Source organism: Cupressus sempervirens, chromosome 11, assembly GCF_028749045.1.
Source record: "Cupressus sempervirens isolate cs-2001-9-10 chromosome 11, ASM2874904v1, whole genome shotgun sequence".
NCBI classification, from domain to species: domain Eukaryota; kingdom Viridiplantae; phylum Streptophyta; class Pinopsida; order Cupressales; family Cupressaceae; genus Cupressus; species Cupressus sempervirens.
Window position 1 is genome coordinate 683,875,763 of NC_143128.1, and position 24,609 is coordinate 683,900,371.

Here is a 24,609-nt window from a genome sequence, read left to right on the forward strand (position 1 = left end):
GACTTTATTCATGATTTACTTTGTGAGTCATTCAACTTCACTAATAGACCAAGAGCCCTTTGACATCATCTAAAATTTCTAAAATATCAGAAACCATAAAAGTAATGAGGAGATTTACACCAATTTAAACAACTTGGTAAGATTATTGGACTAGAGCAGATAAATATTAATAGCATGGAGTAATGTGATGCTGATTTCATAGCTCGAAAAGATGATTGATGAGACAAATTCAATTCTACGATGCCAAGATTATGTTAGGAGAAAAATCAATAATTTTTACCAATGCTTGTTTATTTAATGGCAACAGGTTCCTTCAACAATGCACATAACCGTTGCCCATTTAGAAGAACATTTTCTATCCTAAAATTTATAGGAGTTGGGCCATCGTTGAATCATGGTATTTATAGCTACAAACTTCTCTACCCTGGTTATTCCAAGATATATCATTGCCATAGTAGTTACCTTGGCTTATTTAGGAGATGTTACACAATGGTTTTTATCTTTCTTTGGCCTTGCTAAGTCGTAACCCATTTCAGGAAAAAATTATCCACAAATATATTCTATCATTTATATTTCCACTTTCTCTGTCTTCTTGCAAGATTAGAGGTAGTTTTCCTCCTTGCACAATAGCCTCTTTTGCAAATGGGTTTTGTGATCAAGATGTTATGTGTGCCATTTTCTTAAACTCTGTTGAAAAAGATGAGCAAATTCAACAACTCTTTAATTGCCGCCATATTTTTCACAGAGATTGCTTGGATAAGTGGATGGAAAATTATCAGAATATGTGTCCTCTTTGTAGATCTTATCTACTACCTCCATGATTACCAAAGGATGAGCTTTATCACAGTTCATCTTCACATATGCTATAAACATGTGTGTTTCAGAGTGGATTTGTATACTAAGGTTTATGTAAGTTCTAAAATTTAGTGTTATCCATAATTTTGTGTGTAGTTTGTAAATGAGATAGTCCATTTTATATGTTAGATTTCTTTTTTCCTCTTTTTGGAATATTAAATGCAATGGCCATTTGTCCCTAGAGAAAAACACCCACCTACCAACTAATGGACTCCAGAATAGATAAAAACAATAACTGCAGTGGGTGAGTTTTTGAAATCAAGAAAAAGGGGGAAAAGTATGACAAAAGGAATGTTTTAGATTCATTCAAGTGATTCAAGAGATCAAAATTTTAGCAAAGAGTTGCAGAGTAGAAAAAGAAAAAAGAAGTTGATCAACAGATCAGTCGTTGCAGAGACAGGAGGAAGTTTGTGTCATGTTTCCAGTTGCATGAGTTTCCTATATTCATTCTATAAGTTTTCTATTGTTTGATTTGTCCTATTGAAGTAGTGATTGCTCTAGACACCATTGCATGCAGCCATTAGAGTTGCAAGTTTAAAGTTCATTGAAGTTTGAAGTTTTACCAGTTTAGGGTTATTTTAGGGTTTTCTGGTTGAAGCTGAATGCTCCCAGATTTTGTAATATTTATAATCAAAGTTGAATCGAAACAAAGCAAGCATACTTGAATCCATTTTTCTTCTTCTATTCATTGCATTTGAGAGAAGCTTCAAGCTTTGGCTCTTTGGTTTTAATGGTGGAAACATTCACGTTGAAATTTCACTAAGTTATAATTTTTTCAGTTTGAGCCTAGCTCACTCGGCATCCATTGTTGCCGAGCATTGCCCTTTGTGTGCCAAGCTTACTTGGCTTCTTCATTTGTCGAGCTTACTCAGCTTCTTCTTGTGTCAAGCTAACTTACCACCTACTGTCTATCACTCAGCACCTTCAAGTGTCGAGCAAACTGGCACTCGGCTCCTTAAGGTGTCGAGAAAACTAGCACTCGACAATAGTTAGTGCCAAACAAAGTTTTTTTAAATTTGTGATTTATTTCTCTCATGGTATCAGAGCTTTGAGGCCCCACATCCACAGTGAGTTAGGGCATTTATTTTTTTAGGACATTTGACATGGCAGTAGATATAGGAAAGATATAGCAGCAGCCACCACCATTCAATGGACAAAATTATGATACATGGGCAAACAAAATGAAAACCATTATGGTTGCAAATGATTTATGAGAGTTTTTGATAAATGGGTTCAATGATGTGACAGACCCAACTCAATATGTTGCCCTCACAAATGCACAAAAGACTCATTTGAAAGAGTCAAGGAGGAAAGATGCAAAGGCATTAAGTTTGATTGAAGCAGCAATGACAAAGACAATTTTCCCCAAGATTGCAGCTGCAAATTATGCAAAGGAAGCTTGGGATATCCTTGAGATGAACTTCAAGGGGATTGATAAAGTCCATACAGTAAAGCTATAAAATATAAGGAGGGAGTTTGAGAACCTTCAAATGAAAGAAAATGAATCAGTTGTAGATTTTAGTTCAAGGACCTTCAATGTGATTAATCAACTGAAGTCAAATGGAGAAGACTATCAAGGGTAGAGGATAATGGAAAGGATATTGAGGAGTTTACCTCAAAAAATATGACAATTTGGTCATGACCATATAAGAGGCAAAAGACCTCACTATTTTGACAATGGATGAGTTGATGGGTACTCTTCAAACCCATGAGCATAGGATCAATAGATCTACATCTTCTTCTTCCCAAGAGAAAGCATTCAAGGCTCAATAAAATCCAAGAGAAAGGGGGAGAGGAAGAAATGGCTCAAGCAAAAACTCCAGAGGTAGAGGCCGAGGTAATGGAGGACAAAGAAATGCTGCAACAAAAAGCTTAGAATGAGCAGATGGAGCAAGTAGCTCACAAAATACTTCAAGACGAGGTAAGAAAAACTAAAACTCAAATAGGAGTAATGTAGAATGCTACTACTATCATAAATATGAGAATTATGCAAGTGAATGCTGGAAGAAGAAAAATGATCAATCAAGACAAGCAAATGTGGCTGATGTGAACATGGGAAGTGGAAACAATGCCACTACCTTCATCATGTGTAATGTTGGTGAAGAAGGAAGTCCTGAGGTTTGCTACCTTGATAGTGGATGTAGCAACCACATGAGTGGTAATGAAAATTTATTTTCATTCATTGACAAGAGTTTCAAATCTGAGATTAAAATGGGTAACAATGGAACCCTACCAGTAGTGGGCAAAGGATCTATTATGGTCCGCACCAAGCAAGGTGAGAAGAAGGAAATACAAAATGTGTATTTTTTCCCTAGTATGAAGCACAATTTGATGAGCATTGGTTAGCTCATTCAAAATGGATACAAAGTGTTGATTGAAAATGACATGTGTGTCATTCATGAAAAGGATGGGAGTAAGAACTTACTTGCAGCAGTTCAAATGACAAAGAATGGAATATTTCCCTTGAGGATAGAGACGTGTTTCTCATCTCAAGTTGGTTCTACACCTCCCACACAATTAGCTCTAAGGAGTGTGATTGAAGACCCCTCATGGCTATGGTACCTCAAGTACAGTCATCTAGGCTATGTTGGTTTAAATTTGTTGTCAAATAAAAGAATGGTAGAAGGTTTTCCACATATATGAAATTCATGTGACAAGTGTGAGGCTTGTATTTTAGGTAAGAAACATAGGCTTCCATTTAATTCTAGAAATTCTAGGAGGGCTAGATATCCATTAGAGTTAGTGCATACTGACCTAGTCGGTCCTATGCAAGTTACTTCCATTGGGGGGAGTACTTATTTCATGACATTTATTGATGATTTCAGTCGCAGGACATGGGTTTATTTTTTGAAATCTAAATCTGAAGCATTTGATAAGTTTCTTGAGTTCAAAGCCCAAGTTGAAAGAGAAAGTAGACACTATATCAAGGTCCTAAGATCAAATAGAGGAGGGGACTATACCTCCAATTCTTTTGTAAATTTTTGTAGGAAACATGGTATAAAGAAAGAGCTCACAGCCAACTATACACCACAGCAAAATGGAGTGGCTGAAAGAAAGAACAGGACCATTGTTGAAATGGAAAGGAGCATGATGAAAGAGAAAGGTCTCTCAACTAAATTTTGGGGAGAGGCTGTGGCAACAATAGTTTACCTAATTAATAGGTGTCCTACAAAGGCATTCTGTGATAGAATTCTAATGGAAGCATGGTCACAAGGAAGATGGAAAATTGCACACCTAAGTGTGTTTGGATGTGTTGCATATGCACATGTGCCTAAAGAACAATGGTAGAAATTGGATGAAAAAGGTGTGAAGTGCATCTTCAAAAGGTACAACTCAGAATCAAAGGCATATAGATTGTATGACCCATTGAACAACAAGATGATCCTCTCAAGAGATGTGGAATTTCTTAAAAATCAATCATGGTATGGACAAACTTATGAGTCACTGAGCACCTCAAGTAAAGTGCCAATTATGAGTGAAGAAGATGCTAATGAATAGCAAGAAGAAGGATCAAATAGAAGAAAAGTCAAGAAGCCTCATTCATTTCTGAGCTCCTCTAGGCATGACCGAGTATCAGTGTCGAGTAACAGTGAAGACCGAGCTAGTCGGCAAAGTAGCAGTAGTAAAGATTTTGATCCCGCACTCTCCTCCCTATTACCAAGAAAGACCAAGAGTCTCAGGGAGATATACCAAGATGAAAGGTATGAATATTATGATGAGAGTGTTAATTTTGCATTATTTTCTCACAGTGAACCCATATATTTTGAAGAAGCTATTAAGGAGAAGAAATGGTGTAAGGCCATGGATGAGGAGATAGATGCTATAGAAAGGAATGAGACATGGGAGCTAATTGATTTGCCTCCCAAGAAGCAAGTGATTGGAGTGAAATGGGTCTACAAGACCAAATGCAATGTTGAAGGAAAAATTGATAGGCATAAGGCAAGGCTAGTAGTCAAGGGATACAAATAGTAGTATGGCATAGATTATGATGAGACATATGCCCCGATTACAAGAATGGAAATTGTGCATGCTATCATAGCAATTGTAGCTCAGCACAAATGGAAGGTATATCAAATGGATGTGAAATCCACCTTCTTAAATGGTATATTGAAAGAAGAAGTATATGTGGAGCAGCCACTTGGTTATGAAGTTGCAGGTGAAGAGAATAAAGTATATAGATTGAAGAGAGATCTTTATGGGCTCAAGCAAGCTCCAAGGGCATGGTACAATAGGATTGACTCATATTTGATGAGCAATGGCTTTAGCAAAAGCAATGGTGAGCCTACTCTCTACATCAAGGCAACAAATTGAAATGTGTTGATTGTTGTTTTGTATGTAGATGATTTGATTTTTATTGGTAATGACAAGGCCCTAATTGGTGAGTTCAAAGATTCCATGAAAAATGAATTTGAAATGATAGACCTAGGTCTCTTGAAGTACTTTCTAGGCATAGAAGTAAAATAAATGCATGATGGCATCTTCATCTCTCAAGAAAAATATGCAGGGCAGATCTTGGAGAGATTCAAAATGTAGAATAGTAAGGCAACCCCAACACCAATAGTAGTAGGTCTGAAGTTGAGCAAGGAAGACTCTAGCAAGAAAGTGGATCCAACACTATACAAGAGTATGGTTGGAAGTTGAATGTATTTGACTGCAACTCGGCCAAACCTAATGCATGTAGTAAGTTTGATTTCCAGATTTATGGAAACACCAAAGGACTCCCATTGGCAAGCAGGAAAATGGATCCTAAGGTATGTGAAAGGTACCAAGGGATTTGAAATTTTGTATAGTACAAATAAAGATTTCAAGTTGGTTGGTTACACTGATAGTGATTGGGCTGGAAGTATAGATGATAAGAAGAGCACTTTCGGATACATGTTTCACATGGGATTGGGTAAAATTTCATGGGCATCCAAGAAGAAACCTATAATTTCTCAATCTATAGTAGAGGTTGAATACATAGCAACAAATGCAGCAACATGTCAAGCAATTTGGCTAAGGAGGATCTTGATAGATTTGAATGAAAGTTAAGAAGATGGAACCACAATTTATTGTGACAACATCTCATCAATTGCATTGTCCAAGAATCTAGTCTTCCATGGTAGAAGCAAGCATATTGAGATTATTTATCACTTCATTAGAGAGTTGGTGGAGAATGAGGATATCAAGATGAAATTTTGTAGGTCTGAGTAGTAGCTAGCAAATATTTTTACTAAGCCATTAGGCATTGGAAATTTTGTACACCTAAGAGAGAGTCTTGGTGTAGTTGATTTGGATTAGTAGTGATCCTTGTTTGTTTGGCTCAGGAAAAGGGGGGAGTGTTGGAATATTAAATGCAATGGTCATTTGTCCCTAGAGCCAAACACCCACCTACCACTTGACAGACTCCAGAACATATAGAAACAATAACTACGCTGCTTGAGTTTTTGAAATCAGGAAAGAGGGGGAAAAGTATGACAAAAGGAATGTTTTAGATTCATTCAAGTGATTTAGCAGATCAGAAGTTTAGCAAAGAGTTGTAGAGTAGAAAAAGAAGAAAGAAGTTGATCAGCAAATCAGTTGTTGAGAGATAGAAGGAAGTTTGTGTTGTGTTTCCAGTTGCATGAGTTTCCTCTATTCATTCTATAAGTTCATTATTGTTGGATTTGTCCTATCAAAGAAGTGATTGCTCCAGGCACCATTATATGCAGCCATTAGAGCTGCAAGTTTAAAGTTCATTAAAGTTTGAAGTTTTAGTAGTTTAGGGTTATTTTAGGGTTTTCTGGTTGAAGCTGAATGCTCCCATATTTTGTAATATTTATAATCAAAGTTGAATAGAAAGCAAGAAAGCATACTTGAATCCATTTTTCTTCTTCTATTCATTGCATTTGAGAAGTTTGTTTCGAAGCTTCAGGCTTTGGCTCTCCGATTTTAATGGTGGAAACATTCACATTGAAATTTCACTAAGTTCTTGTGTCGAGCTAACTCAGCACCTACTGCCTATCACTCGGCACCTTCACGTGCTGAGAAAACTACCACTCAACTCCTTAAGGTGCCGAGCAAACTGGCACTCAGCAATAGTTAGTGCCGAGCAAAGTTTTTTTAAAGTTGTGATTTATTTCTCTCACCTCTTTCATTTATTTTCCAAAAAACTTTATACACATGTATATATTTAAAAGGAAGATACAAGGTCATTTCTTAGATTTGATGGGTTTGCTCTCATACATGGATAGATTTTGGGTAATATTAGAAATAGATTAGCCCTCGTGTATTAGCATAGAAACTATATTTATTATGGGATCCTTCTCCACCACTATTACATGTTTTTAGTGTGATGACAAAATCTACAAGTTATCAATCATATTTTCTTTCTCTATTTATCATTTTGTTCATTCTATGTCAAAGAAAAATCCAAGGTTATCCAAGGGAACCACTTTTAAATACACAAGAAAATCACTTCTACCAATTCTACTAGTTGAAAGCCTCCCATCTTTCAAGGCTATTGAGAGGCAATCCCTTCATGTTGATGTGAGATAGAACAATGTTGAGTTGAACCACTCTGAGCTTAGGATATGGTAACTACAATCTTAGGAACATTCAGTTGTGAGGTTTAGTATATTTTTTACTCATTTAAAATTTAGTAGTGGTTTCTTTGGTTGGCACTTGCAATTTCCCTCTTTTGGAGGGCAAGAGAAGGAAAAGATTAAAATGATAATGATGGGTGGCCTTTTTCAAACCCACCTTATCCCACTGATGTATGGGGTTTTGATGATAAACATGATCCTCCTCCCTTGGTTGGCACTACTCTTGCAATGTTAGAGCTTTGATACGTTTTTTTTTTTAATGAATAGTTGATGTATTTAGTTTTCTAGCCTTGGTGTCGTGTGACTCTCATGGGGTGATCTTGTATCCCCCAATCATTTTTTATGAATATATAACTTTAAATTTTATACTGATAGAAAGAGGCTATTCATATTTTAAAAAGGTTGTGAAATTGAGAGCTAAGTTATTCATGTATCAATTGAGCTTGGGTTGAAAACATTCTTGTTTCTTATATGTACCTAAAGCTTGCATATGAACAATCAAATTTCATACTAAATTTGTTATTTATCTTCTTCAAAGTCTTTTTTCTTTTAATTTAGTAATGTATAATTTAAGTTATATGGTATATGGGTACAAGTATTATTCAAATAAGGTTCTTTGATCATCTATCAAATTATGTGAACAAGGGATCACGAATGTTGAGCTTATAAGTTTTAGTTGTCTTTCTTTTAAAAAGAATCTATTAATATTTTGTATGTTGCTAAAATAGGTGTACATAAAGACATGGATATTTGATTTAGAAATCTTACATAAAATTATTTTGGATAGAAAATGTTGACAAAAAAATAATACTATTTGAATACTACTATATTCATATAGAAGATGGAGATATTATTCCTTTTATATTTGTGAGAAGGAAGTTCATCTCAATTCACTTTCACAATGCTTATTCATGCCTCTAGTTATATGCTTTTCAGTGGACTTGATCCCAATTGATTATGTTAAGGTTATATCTTGAATCTATTTTTTTAAAATAATATTTTAAATTTTAATTTATTTTAAAATTATATACTTTTTATTCAGGGGGAAATAGGTTTTGAAGGGATCTTGAATCCCTTTATATATATATATATATATATATATATATATATATATATATATATATATATATATATATATATATATATATATATGTATATATATATATATATATATTTTTTTTTTTTTTTTTTTTTTTTTTCTTCTTGAAGGGCTAGAAACCCCATAGCTAAAGATTATCAAAACTATTCATTAAATGAAATGGGATAGACAGGGAAATGGGGACAAACCAAGAAGCACCCCCCACCAAAATGGGAAGTTGCATGAGAAAGAAAAAACATAAGAGGCACCTACATGTAGCAAAACCAACCAAACAAAACTAAGATTTCCATTTCGTCCACCCTTTTGGACACAAGGGTCATATCAAATGAGGACTAAGTAGATTTAGATTTCTTTCTATTAATTTTAGTGAACCTCTTCTACCATAGCAACAACATTCTTCTAGGATAACAAATCCTACACTAAAGTTACCCCCCACCTTGGGTGGCAGAACAAGGTCCCAAAGAAGGGTTAGGAGAAGTAGTAGGGACAAAAGAAGTAGGAGAAGGAAAAATAGGTTCTACATAACTAATAAGTACATTAGAAGCATCAAATCTAACAACCCTAGCAACATTTAGAGGAGGACAAACATTAGCAATGGGAGAAACTTGAGAAACCATAATAGATTCATCAATAGAGCCAATAGTTAGGTCATCCATAGTAGCAGAAGAACTAGCACCAGCATAAGCACCTTAAGGCTAGCGAGCCTAAACACTTGGAGACTCTTGTGAGATCACCTATGAATAGATTTCCTTTCTAATATAATAATGCACAAAAGAAGCACCCTTCGACTAAGAGATAGCTCTCTTATTCTTCTTCTCCAAATCACATTGAGTGAAGACAAGTATGGATTTAAAATATCTCCATGATCTGAAGAGGGTACCCTCGTAATCAAGTGGCTAAGTCCATGAACCCAAACAAGACCAAATCAAAATATCAAGGGGGAGTCCATTAAAAACATCCAAATCAACCAAAATCTAAGCATAAGTGGAATGAAGAATATCAAATGACTCTTTATCACTCATCAAAAAATTCCCTAGAGATTCACCCACTTCTAGCAAAAAGTTAGTCCATAAATGAAGAGGAAGGTTGGGGAGCTTAACTCAAATAGGAATTTCATTGTACTTCATACAAGAGGGGTTCAAATTTGAATGTCATAGTTCTGCCATCAACAAAGAATTATCATCCCAACTAAAGGAATTATCACATAAAATCTTGGTTTTAAATTAAATATATTATAAATCAGCATGATTGATCATTTTTGTGGTTATGAAACTTGATAATCTAGACTTGATATTATTATTTAATTTTATGTTGATAACACTCTTATTTATATATTACTTGAAATTTTCCCATTGAAGTATTATTATTATTATTATTATTATTATTATATATGTAATTGTTTATTATAATCTAGATTTACCATTCTACAAAGAGTTACTTTTTTTTTCTTTCTATGTGGTGTCTAATCATGATGTTATTCTTGATTTAGTGTTAGTATCCCCTCTTGGTAAAACCTTGGTTTCTACCCAATACATGTATATTTAGCTAGTCTTGATTCACCTTTGTAGCCTTCTACATCATTTGGAGTGTGACTCATACTATGTGTGTATTGGAAACATTTCAAATCATTTTATAAAGGTAGATAAAGCAAGTACAATTTTTTTTCTTGCACAACTAACATGTAGTTGTAGTTATAGTTTGTATCCTTGTAAAATTAGATTCGTCAAAGTCTCTCCTAGTGAAATTTTATTAATGGGCAGAGGATCATTCTAGGAGTCATAATTGGAATTAGGATGACATCTATTTTTGTTCTTAATAGTCCATATATTAAAAGAATTACATATATAAATGTTCACATATTAAAGACTTGAGATCTTCCTTATTGTGGAAGAATGTTTTGCATTAACATCTCATTATAGATGTCAGTGAGTATGATGAGTCTTTTAAGGGCTTTTTACCTTTGGTTAATGATAGAGTGGTAGTCCACTCTCTTTTGAGAAAGTAAATTCTCCCCCCACCACCTCTTTTTTTCCTCATCTTTCTTTTTGCAAGTGATGTAAGTGTACGTCCTAGAGCTAGTGTATTGCAATTTCCACTGAAAATTCAAATACTCTATTTAGGTTCTTCTTTTCTCAAGTTTCATCCTTAATTATGAGTTTGAGAGGGTTTCTCCTCTCGCCCCCTATTCATAAAAATGGGTAATGAGGTTTCTTGGATAGTGATTTGTAGAAGGAAGAAATATATATTGAAATATGTCCCTTAGTTCCATGCTCAAGTTAGGGGTGTGTATTTTTCTCAGTCTAGTTCCAATATTCTTTATGTTCTTTCATTTGATTTCTCTGATATAAATTTGCTACAATTGTGTTGTGTTTTTTAATTTCAATAACCTCTCTTTATTATTATTTGTGAAAGGGTTGGGGCCCTTTCAAAAATTCCTTTATTTAACAACAATCATTTTTCTTTTTATATTGTAACGATTTTCATTTAGTAATATAGAATTCATAGTTTAAGATGCATATTATCATATGATAATTGAACATGATAATATTGATTGAAGACTCTTGAGTCATCTATGGATTATGTGAACAACGGATCAAATACACTTAGTCATATGCCTAATGCATCAATCTATTAGTATTATCGACTATTTTCTTCTTAGGATCATCTCTAGCAATGATTCATAAAGAAAGGAGATACTCATAAAGACATTATACATGAAATCTATCTATAGTAGACATATAATTAGTACAAATAAACTTCCATAACCATCATCCATACAAATGTAACATTACTTAGGCATTAAATTTGTATAGAATATTGATGTATCATTCCTTCCAAGTACACTAGGCTTGCTTTTGGTTTGAAATTTTCTTTAGATCAATTGAAAATATGGGCTCAACAAGTTTTCATGGTATAAGCTCTTTAGAAATAATGAAAAATAAAAACTTCCACTCTCATTATTTTTAACTATTTTTTATATTATAAAAATTTTCATAGATTTTATTGTCTCTTCAAATAAATGCATGACTTCTATATTATCTTACTTATTATTAGGATTAAAGGTGGCTATCCATATTCATTATAGAAGCAACAGAACATAAAATTTGTATTTTAGAATAATCAACACAACTCTTAGTCTCAATGTTCATCTATAGAAACATTCATACACATATCTATCTAACTACATGATATGGTTTCTCATTAAAAGAACTAATATTTATAATATTTATTTTAGTGATTTTATTTTTTATACAAGTGTTAATTAGAAAGTAATAAAAAAGTATTACAACTTGCAACATGTTGAGATGTAGAAAACTTTTTTGTAGTTTTATTTTATAAAATCAAGAGAAATAAATTTATAAAATGACAAATTTATGAAGTGGGTGTATCTTTATTATTATTATATATAAGATGATTTAGTAAAGTTTTGATACTTTTTTGATAAATAACAAAAAAAATTCTTTATAAAATTTTTAAAAGCATGTATTAATTGTGACATCCATATCATGGTTAGGGATATGGAGGGTTCCAATCATTATTATAAGATGTGGGTTCTTGTATTTATGAAATGTAGTAAATTAGTTTGACTAGGTTTTAAGAGTTCTAGTCATTATTATAAGATGTGGGTTCTTGTATTTATGAAATGTAGTAAATTAGTTTGACTGGGTTTTAAGAGTTCTAGTCATTATTATAAGATGTGGGTTCCTGTGAACCAGTATTCATGAAACATGGTAATGAGTTTAACTAAAAAAATAATCAACTAAATTATGATATCAATATCACAAATTGACTTGTGAAAAATACATCCTTCTTATCAAACATGTATCAAATAAATAACTTGAAAGACAATTTTTGTAACTAAAAAGTATGTTATATGAAGAGTGTAAAAAGAACATATTTACATGAATAAGAAGAATAAGTTTTAAATGTAATTAATAAAAAGAATTAATAGTTTGAAAATATTGATTATTATCAAAAGAATCATGATTGTTAGTTGAGAAATGATTGAAAATGATGTTCTTAAATTCCATTTCTTCTAGCCTTGTCTTGTAATATAATGAATGTGGCATTTGTTGCTTGCATTGTATTTATCCTTTCAATCATCTTTCAATAAGTTCATGGTCAATGGGCACAAGTAAGTCAAGTTTGTTGTTTCCCTTAGCTCACTTATGAGAGATTAACATGACACTTTATAGAGAATCATATTTTCTATAATTATTATGAAATGGACATTTAAAATATTGAACCCTATCAATTTCATGAATGTATAATTATCTCTGAAATATACATCTAAAACATATGATTTTTCAATTATTTTAATTTTTTAAAACCTCTATCTTAATTAGACTCTAAAAAAATTTAAAATTCTAACTACAAAACAAATCTTGAATTAGTATTCCACCTCGAAACTCAATTCATCAAAGTTGATGGCCCATATTTTTATCAATGTGAAATTGATTCTGTAAATAATTACCATACAAAATGTTTTTAACAACATGTGGTTGATTTCATAAACAATTTACCATATAAAATATGGGAAAGTAACATTTTCTAGCAAGATATATCCAATTAAAGAATTATATTGAAAATGGAGAGCAGAGTGGGAACATGAGGGGGGTGCTAGGCTTTCTAGGGTCAAAGGAGAGAAAGATAACAATGAGAAAGATGGAGATTCAAAGTTGGGGGTTATGTTTGAGCTCTAGTGTTGGGGCATTGTGTTTCCTCTCCTTTACTCTATTTTCTTGAAGTTGGATACAATTTTTCTTCTATATTTGGACCCACTTTGTGGCGGTTTATTTGTGGATCATTGTTTGACCCATATCTTTTGGCGCTTCTAGGTAGAGGTTTTTGTTGTAAGGCTATTTTTTCTAGATCCTTTCTCTATGATTTATTATTTGCTTACAGAGTGGTTTCCCCTCCTTTTCTTCTTCTGGGCTATCTTCATATCCTTTGTTTCCTATGTGAATTGGGTTGTTTCTTCTTTTCTTGGGAATGGTCTCTACTTCAATTGGTTGGAGGGGCTCCTTGGCTCTTTGCACTAGCTTTCCTCTTGCATTGGTCTTCTCCTAGGGGAGGTTCTTGCTTCTCACTCCATTTTGGTTTGGGAGAATTTTTTTGTCCCAGTGTTATCCTCTATTTTTAGTGTGTTGCTTTGCTTTTTTGGATTGAAGGCTTTGTGTCTATTGCACTATTTTTTTGTACTAGGTGGTTAAGTTTTTAAGGAGGGAGGGGGTGGTTTTTTCATCTTCTTTACTAGGTTGGAGGGTTTGGTTATGTTCTCATTTAGGGATGAGGTCTCTCCATTTCATATCTTATTTCCCCTATTTCTTTGAAGGTTCTTTGTTGCCCTCACTAGACCTCTTTGTTGGTGAGTGCTAGTGGTTGTGGAGGGATCTTTCTCCCTCTTCTCTTAGGAAGGCCTTATTTATTCTTCACTCTTTGTTTGAATGGTTTTTTGATGTAGCATTGGTGGTTTTTTGGTGCCAATCAGTTCTTGGCTTCTACTCTTGGTCTTTTCCTTATAGAGTTGGGTTTTCTTGTTTTGATGTAGGAGCATCCTGGGTTGCATTTCCATCCTAGTTGTTTCTTGTTTCTTAGTTTTTGCCAAGATCCTTGTTACCATCAAGCTCTTAGTTGCTGCTGAGTTCTTTTTTGTTGTCAAGTTCTTTATGTGTACTAAGTTCGTAGTTACTACCAAGTTTATGGTTGATGTTGAGTTCTTTGTGGTTTTCAAGTTCATGTTGGTTTCAAGTGGTTGTTGGTGTTGAATTCATGTATGTGTTGAGTGTTGTCAAGTGCTAGTGTTTGGCTTGGTCCTTCTTCAACTAAGCTATCTATGTTTAGTTCTAGTTTGGGTTGACCTTGTTTGTTAATGTTGTGATTCATATTTAATATTTTTGAGAGCCAACCTATGGCTTGGTTATGCATTTAATGTAAGGGTTTATTTAGTTAGTATAATTTGTAATAGGTCAACTTGTGGCCATGCATGTATTTAAAGGGGGTCTTGGGTAGAGTCGTAGGCATGATTTGTGGGATCAAGAAGAGTAGAAGTAGAGCAAGAATGTGAATATCATCATTGATGATAAAATTTTGAATTGTAATATTGGTCATAACCCATAAGGTCTTACAGTTGGACATGTATGTTGAAGATTTGATGAATCAATAAAGTTTTTGCTCTTCTATCTCCTTTGGTTGATGTTCTCTATGTTGTGTTTCCATTGTGTTTACTCTTGCAAGTGACTTTGGTAGTTGGATGTGCATTTGGCCCTAGTTATCCATCATTATCCATATGATTTTTTCCCTCTCATTGTGGGATTTGGTGGTGCAATGGTGTTGAGTGGTCTTATGGCCCTTTCTGATGGGTGTATTCTTTTTCTTCTCACTCCTTCCTTGTATGACTCTTATAAAGGTGGATTCAAACCTTTTTGAGGTGAGAACTCTTTTGTTGGTTTTTACATGGGTTGTAGGTGATAGTTAACTACTAATTTTCTCTTTGCTAGTGGGTTATTCTATGGAGATGGTTGACTTCCTATAGATAGCGGTTCGTGAGGTACCATGGTGTCTTGCCCTAGTTTGAGAAGTTGAAGTAATAGTTTCCTCTAGAGACTTCCTTCTATTTTATTCTTCCTTGTTCATCCTTTCTCTAGAGAAAAAGGGTCTCTCATGTTGCTAGTTTGGGGTTCTTGCCTAAACCCCTTTTATTTTCAAATTTTAGTTTTGTATTTTTGTGACCCAGTTCCCCATAATAGCTACTTCATTCAAAAAAAATGAATCCACCTCTTTTGGATACCTTTCCTCATGTCATTTTGACTTGATGTTACCTTCTTGTTGGGATCGAACCATCTAATCTTATTTTATCTTATCCAAACATTTTCTAACAAGACTACCCTTATTTTTTATTACCTTTTGCACAATTTCTCTATGATTTGTCCATAGAATATGATGAAAGACTCTATGGGACCCATGACTTTCCTCTTTATCATGCTTAAAGGTGGAAGTTGGATTTTTAGAGAACATGGGGCATTTGTTTGGCTTTGTTAGAGTACGATGTACTTTTTTGGCAACTTGGAGATTACCCATACAAGATTATCCTTATTTTGAAGGGATTTTGTATCATGAAAAGAAAATTGGGCATGATGTTTCATGTGATTATGGGCTTCACATGAACAATATTAATTATCATGGATTTTGGTAGATTCCATTAATATCAATTTCCTTCAATGTCATGTGACTCATCATTTTTATTACTTCCTTCTCATCACTTTTTAGAAGCCAAGAGGTTCTTATTCTATGTTTATCATTTGTGTCCATTTCAATACTTGGGTGTTTACTAGGGTTACTATCTTCTTTAAAAAAATTGTTTGGTATCTTGATTACTCTATGAGTTCAATATGTTCTAATAATATGGGTGAGGATAGACATCATATTGATCCTGATAGAATTTAAGAGGAATTCAAGAATGACCCTATTTTCATGCATATCTTCAAGGATGGAAACATTATGTCATTTATGGAAGGTATGATGGGTCATGAGGAGAGTGTCTTGGTCTAGATTGTTAAGTCTTGGAAAGACAGAAAGGTTAAGGTGAGAGGGTTTACTTTTGAGATCAATGCAGAGTTTATAGCCCAAGCTATGGGCCTTGATATTACACATATTAAGTGGAATAAGACTAGTAGGTCTCTAGATGCAGTGGGTTTGGACCATTTTTTCAATTTTTTTAAGGAAAATCCCATCAAGAAACATGGCAACTACAATACAAAGCACGTCTCGGACATCTAGTCAAATATTTGTAAAATCATTATCAAGTATTTCACTTTGGAAGCTAGTTATGGGGTTTACTGCTACTGTCACCTTCATTTTTTCAACCATATTCGTAACAAGGACCTCATTTCCATTGAGTTCTTCTTATTGCACTCTCTAAAAAAATTTGTGTTGGAATCTTTGGAAGACATTAACCTTGGGGAAAATCTAGTTATTCTCCACCAAGGTTTAATTTATTTTTTATGTTCCAGTTTCATCATGCCCTTTGCTCTCCTCCTCACCCTAATGTTCCTCTCATTCCTAACCATCCCATTACTACTCCCTTGACCTCTAGTCAAGTCATACACTCCATCACAATCTCTTCAGTCAATCATTTGGAAACCTTGGGTGTTAAAAGGAAAAGGGAAGAGCTAGAAAAATTCGTTGGGGGATTGGGGAAAATAACCAAGAAGACCACCCTCAAAATTGTTGATAGTGATGAAGAGACTATTCACCATACCCATCACTTGTCCAAGATTGCTAAAGAAAAGGGGAAGCAAGTTATAAGGAATTTGGCCATTGAGGAGTCCTTTGAGGAAACTATGATTAAAGAAACCCCTAAATATGACTCTGTTAACTCCTCTTCTAAGGATACCAAAAACCCTAAAAATACTTCTCCCCCACTCACCAACACCCCATCTCTTATTTGTCCCCTATCTCCAACTTTCCCTTAGTTTTCCACCCTTAATTCTCCCCCACCCTCCCCCATTAATTTTTTTGTGGTAGGTAAGAATTTTGTTGCAAGAAGTCACAATGGTAGTGTGCTTGGCTCTTTTAGAATCTAGGTGGACTAGCTTGAGAAGATGATGGATCAATTGAATGATGAGATAGGTGGTCTGAACAAAAGATTAGGAGATATCAATAAGTTCACCCTAAAAAATTATGCATGCCAGTGCCATGACCTTATGTGCTATGCAGGGAAAGATCATTGGTGTGGATGGTACTCAGGAAAAAGAGGTTAAGAAGCTTTTCCAATTCCTTAATAAAGAGTGGGTTGGAATTTTGTTGTCCAATAGGCTCGATGGTAGCTAGTTTGTTTCAATGTGGTGGTTTATTTTTTGCTTTGATAGTCACTAGGGCTTTGATACTCTTAATATTTTATATATGTTTAAAATATCTAGCCCTATGTGGCTTAATAATTTAGTCTAGTGTGATATGATGAACACTTATAGTTTATTTTGTTTTTCATTAATTGATCATGCTAGTATGATGATGCTTAAATCTTTTCTTAGTTTAGTTTTTTATAGAGAAAAATTATTGTGGGGCTCCTTATCTTTCTATTATTTGGTTGTTGTTAATCTTTTGTTAATGTACATCTAAAGTGTTTCTTGTACCATGGACCATGACACTCTTCCTCTTGCTTTAAAAAAAAATTCTAACAAGATGTATCATATCAATCTAGGAGCAAAGGAAAAAAATTTAAGTGTAGAAGTTTAAATAGTATATGATTTAACTGCACAAAAAATTGCATTGGATACATTTGTAAACAAAATTTGTAAATGTTATGTCCTATGACACTAGCTTAATTCATCATATACATCATATTTTCTTAACTTGCATTTAAATAATTCTCTAAAACTCAAAAAAAAAAGACCCATTTCATTTACCATAATTCTATAGAAAGCATTTTCCCCTACCATAAATCTATGTACAACTACCCTAATTCTGTAGATACCCTTTTTCTCTGTAGGGTATCACAATCATTTTTTCAATTTCTTTCAAATCACAACTATTTAAAAAAATACCTAACTAAATTTTATCCTAATACTATACAGTGTATACTTCTAAATTGAGAACCACATAGACCTGTATGATTCTATATATAGAATTAATATATTTTAGCTACTAATAATTATTAGTTATGTGTGCAATGGAAGTTGTCTCAATTTTATTAAGTACCTACATTTACATGATTCAACAACTGTATAACTGATTTCTACATTTCCCTACATCAAATTAAGAGAGACAGCTTATGTTTGGAAAGAACCATAGGATGTTGCACAACATTGACAGCTAGATGTTGTATAATTAAAGTTTTGACTATACTAAGATGACATCAAGATGGGAGTACTTGTAGTCTTTACTAATATAGCTTTTCTAAATGGAGTTTGGGACCACATTTTGATGCCAAACTTTTATGGAGGAGACATTTTGAGAATGGATATCAAATGTATGAGTGTTAGTAAAGCCATCTAGCAGAAGTATGAATGAGTCATTAGTCTATTAAAAAAATTGAATGGTTCCAAAAAAACTTACAAAAAACATAACCATTTTTTCAGTAATCTGTTATAATTTACACTTTTAAATTATGTAAAAGAAATTTTTTTGATTCATAAACTAATACTTCTAATCCTAATAAAGACATGAGTTACGCACGTAGTGAAAACTATGTATGGTAGATGTCTCATTTTTGTTGGCTATCTACATTTAGATGACCTAACAAAAACTATATGATTAATTTTTGCATTCTAATACATCAAATTATTAGAGCAAGCTTAAGTCAAACATGGCTATTCAACCATTAGAATGTACCATAGCATCGATAGCTAAATGCTACATAATTGAAGTTTTGAATTTTATCAATGAAGATCATTTGCAACTTGTCAACTATACCATCACCTTAAATGAATAACAATGAGAAAGTCCAAAGCTTGATCATATGACATTCAACCAAAAATGTCATAATACATCCTAAAATTTGAATAATCATTTCCACTAAGTATGTGATCTCTCATGTTGCATCTTTTCATATAGACCAAAAAGAATATTTGGGAGAGCACTTTCATGTTAGGAGATCAAAATTTGGTGAGAATAAGAATAATTAATTTCTTACTTGTGGATTTTTTTCCTTGAACCAAATACTGAAGTGGTTCTTCATTAAGGTATATATTTCCCTTATTATGTTCTAACCTAAATGCTCATCATGGTCTTTAATAGAATTACTGAGAAATTTGTGAGATAAGATAAGATAGATTTATGAACGTCCAATGAGAGACCGCAAAGTTCTAAGGGACTAAAAAGTGAACAAGATAAAAGACCACTAGCATCTAGGGTACCAAATGGTGCTAAGAAAAGAAAGAAAATAGGAAAAACAAGAAAAATAAGAAGAATATAGGAGTACAAGAACGAGGAAAGGACTACGGGTCCTTCCTCAAAAAAAGAAGCCAAGCACCGAAGGCTATGGACTAGGGTGAGAAGGAGCCTTAAACAATTGTCAAAAAGAGCTGGAAGGGTGTCATTGATGAGTATAACCACTATGAGGTCTCACAAATCTAGAGTCCTTGGTGATGGTAGCACTGGAAGGCCACTTTGTCCCATGTGTAGGAGATGAGGGAGAGAAGAAATCAATGATGAACAAAACCAGGGTCACTCTCTAGGGAAATAAAAGCTATAAGGTGTGATCATGGAGCTGCATAGTCTCTCTAAGGCATAGTGTCAAGCATGTTTGGTCCATGTAGCTAAAGAAGGTCATGAGGGAGCTACACTCCCTAAATAAGTAATAGAATCTCCCATGAAGATTTTAGTAGGTAGGATAGTGAAAGATGAAATGGATCTCTATCTTGGCTATGCCCAAGGTACACAAGTGATAGGTCAAGTCCCCTCTGTCCATGTGGTGATCAGTTTGAACATGAAGCCAGTGGGATCCAACCCTAAAGGAGCCTAGAGAGATGCATAAGGCATGAGACTGATGCTGAAATAACTAACTAGGGGGCACAATGATACTGTCCCTAATAATCAAATGGTGTCCTGTGTAAAAGGCCATCTTTGGGTGTAACACACTAGCTAGGTTACCCATACCCTTACTAATCCTGGGCTAGATAGTGGGTCTCAAACTGAAGTGAGGTCTAGAGAACTTGATCCCAAGATAAACATATGAAGTGGTGATCTCAATCTCATGACCCTAGAAGTAGAAGTGCAGATGAGAGGTCTTCAGGTAGTTGAAGATCACAACCTAAGTCCTTCTTAGGTTTAGTGAAAGCTAACAAAGGTCACAAAAGGAGGCCAAGCCATTGAGAAATCTTTGAAGAAACTCCATAAAGGATGCTAGAAGGATCACGTCATTAGAAAATAAGAGAATGGAGATCAAGACCTGATGCAGATAGCAACTTTCCATAGGGAGTGAGGAATCTCCAAGGAAGGTCTCCATCTGATCAATATAGATACCAAACAAGGTAGGGAAAAGAGGGCAACTCTGTTTCAGCCCAATAGTTCTCTAAATAGGGGTTGAGAAACCCTCGAGCATCCCAAATCTACTAGTAACACTCTTACATAATCTTATAATGAAAGTCAAAAAAATTTCTAAAATATTGATGTCTCTCAATCTCTAGAAAAGGGCAACCTGGAGGACAATAGTAAAGGCCTTACAAAAGTCCACAAAGAAAAAATAGACTTTCTTAGAGTGATGGTGAGCCTCCTTGATGATGGGCTATAGTGACAAAATATTGTCCATGGTTTGGTAATCAGTCCAAAATCTAGCTTGGCATCTAGCACTACACACTCTCCTATCAAGCTCGCTAGAAAGAACAATATTCAAAGCTATAGAATATGTAGGAGTTGATGAAATCCAACTCCATAGCTCACTAAGATCACCTACATGCAAATAACTTGTCGAAGGGAAACCAATAAGGAAGAGGTGGAGCTTGGAAAAACCCTAAACAAACTTGAGCAAGAACATATTGCAAAACAATGAAAATATATTTACAATGTAAATGTGATGAGAGATACAAAGAGAGAGCCTAAATATAAAGGCCTCATGGAAGCTTGTAGAACAAGCTGAAAAGTGGTAGAATATAAGGTTGACAACTGAGCATACACAAAAAGGTGGAACATGCTAGAAGGGAACAAACTCTTGTGTTGCCAACAACTCATCGCTACAACTATTAACTATTAGATATTAAATAAATGCATTAACCTAAGTAAACTTAAGTAAATAGAATAATTAATTATTTACTCTAACACCACCCCCCCCCCCCCCCCCCCCCTTAAGTGCAATTTAGGGGAATGGCTTAAGCTCACAAAACTAAGATGAAAATGCAAAATGGGTCCCGACAATGAGGCCATGTTAGGTACCCATGTACAATGCAAAGAAATGCAACCTCTGAAAGTGGGGAAAGAGAAAACCCATGTGGGAAAAAATCTCTCCCAAAAAGAGGTAAGAACCTAGCGAAGGACTGAAGAAGCCTCCAACTAGTGGAATGTCCCATAAAATAGGAACAAAGAGATCATTAAGAGCATCTCTAAAGTATGAAGAAGCCACAAAAATTTCTAGCAGAAAGAAATTATTAATCTAAAGAACCTCCAAGGAAGAAGAAGGCATGAATCGAGCATTTCTATATGGTAGATGATCCATCTCATCGAAATGCATAAGTAGCTAGCCATTGCAATTACCTCATATATAGGATCAACCACTAAATACATAGCTCACACTATCAAACCATCAAACCAAGGATGCATTAGAACAATAGCATAACCCCCCCCCCCCCCCCCCCCTTAATGTAGATGGGGTGAGATGATAGGCAACTGAGAAGGTGGGTCAAAATCCTTTGCAGACAGAACCAAGAACAACAAGAGAGGGGAAGAGGTACAAACACCTATAAAGACACGATCACACCGACGCTGCATGGGGCTAATGTTGTGGAAGCTACACTCACTTGACAAAGGAAGAGGGCACAAAAAGTCCCTCCATGGTGCTTTAGAAAAATAGTGCAAGTACACCTGTCTCAAAACAACGTTCATGAACCCAAAATGCAAGAGTGACAATTTATCTCAGTGTGTATAAAAAAAAGTGCTTACAAATGATGTCTACAATGATTAGAAAAGGAAAAAAGCTAATACAAAAGATAGTACAACCCCAAAAAAAAAGAATCCATGCCTTGAAAATGATCCTCGGACCTAAAACACCCAAGATATCCACCATAGAGAAAAAAATTCCAAAAACATGATAGAAAAAGCATGGGCTAGAATCTGAAGGAAATGATAGCATTTCTAAAAAGATGATACAATCAGCTTTCCAAAAATATAACATTTTCAAAAAAATGACATGGGATGCAAAAAATATGTATGCCAGAGTCAAAAATAGAACATTGGACTTTAAGTGAAAAAAGGGCAAGTGAACTACATCAAAAACTAAAAATACTTATACCAATGTCTCCATCTCAAAATTAGCTTTTCGGCACTTCTTTCAGATCAAAAAAAATACCTCTGTATGCTCAAGTTATGGCCAAAAAATTGCAAGTAGGTCAAAATGACCCTGGAGAGCCTAGCAAGGCTACTGATGTAGGGTGACATCATGCTGATGTCAAAAAAAGACTAGAAAAAAATTGATAGTTTATGGACTGTCATAGCAAAAAAGACCACGTGGTAGAAATGATGATGTGGTTGCTGACATGGCAGGGGCCATATGGTAGATGCCAACATGGTACCCCTGGCCACATGGTAGCTACGTGTCAACCCAACTATGTCAAAGTGTACATGTGGTAGTAGATTGTGACTCCACGTGGGTGCTGAACAGGTGGGTAGAGCTATGTTGTTCGAGCGACAGAATAGGGGTTGAACGAAGAATGCAGGAGGTGTCATTAGGAGGAGTGGCAAGTGATCCACGGCCAAGGCTAAGCGTCGAGTGAGCAGTGCAAAAAATCTTTGGTAGGGTGTGGGAAAAGCACAAGTGGCCCCATGGTGGCCACTGGATGGTACAAAAGTGGCACGCTCTACGCAAATTTTTTTTTTTTTTTTTGCCAAAAATTGTTCATACGACCATATGGCAGCCTCTTATCAAAAAAAATTTTGCATCCTAGAGTGACTTTCTCCAAAATTGATAAATTTTATATGAATTCTAACTATAAATAGCGTCCTAGATCCAATGCAAGTGTCTGTTTGGGCCCAAAGTGCTTCAAAAAAAATGCTCTTCCCATGGATTGAGGAAAAATGCACAAACAAACTAGGGTTTGTGTCTTCGAATTGCGGCTTCAAAAATTCTTCAGCCAAGAAGTAGCAAGGAGGCTCTAATACCATGTAGGAGTTGATGAAATCTAACTCCATAGCTCACCAAGATCATCTACATGCAAATAACATGTCAAAGGGAAAGCAAGAAGGAAGCGGTGGAGCTTGGAAAAATCCTAAATGGACTTGAGCGAGAACATATTGCAAAACAATGAAAATGTATTTACAATGTAAATGTGATGAGAGATACAAAGAGAGAGCCCGAATATAAAGGCCTCATGGAAGCTTGTAGAACAAGCTAAAAAGTGGTAGAAGATCAGGTTGACAACTAAGCATCCACAAAAAGGTGGAACATGCTAGAAGGGAACAAACTCTCGTGTTTTCAACAACTCATCACTACAACTATTAAATACTAAATATTAAATAAATGCATTAACCTAAGTAAACTTAAGTAAATAGAATAAATAATTAATTATTAATTATTTACTCTAATAGCATAGAGCTTAGAAAAGGTGTACCCAATCATGATAGTTTTGTAGTTCCCTAGATCCGAAGTCAAGCCGATCTTGTGAATCAGATAGATGATGTGCCTCAACCACGAGTCAACAAAACTAGTGCAAAAAGAACTATTAAAGAGTGTAGGAAGAAAGGAAACTAGGATAGGAGTGTCAAGCTTCAGGAGCTCAGCTTGAAAACCCTCCTCATCTATAACTCTACTAGAGCTCATGAATCTAATGGCCTCATGAATGATGGGTGGGATAAAGAGGTGGTAACTGGGAGGTAGGGTAAAGAGGAGAGGAAGTGGACCAAGGATATCATAGAGAGTGGAGGCATGGGTGGTGAGGGAGCAAAGGTTGAGGGTGGATGGCGAGGAGGAGCAGCAAGGGAGAAAAATACACCAGAAGAGCTTTGAATTATAGGATAACGTGTTACAAAGGGAATGAAACTAGCAAGAGATGAAGGAACACTTCTTATAGACAAGGAAATATCTACAAGAGTGGTGAATACTAATGAAATTAGTAGAGTGTGATAAGAATGTAGAGCATAAGCAATGGTGAAAGGATTTATAGTTCTCATCAAATCAGTGGTTCATGGAGCAAGTGCTACAATGGGAGATATGATGATGGGGATAGTGGGGGATGGAGAGAAGAGAACACTCCTAAATTGTAGCAAACAAAATTTTGAACATGGAGGAGACCTTGTAGGACAAAAGGGAACTAACCAAGGGAAGGAGTCATCTAAGATTGAAGAGGAAAAGGTCAACATCACTCTTAAGGAAGTGAAATAAGATAGGGGTGCAGAAAAACACTTGTTGGGCACAGGAGGGGGGGTAGATGAGGGGAAGAGGAGAAA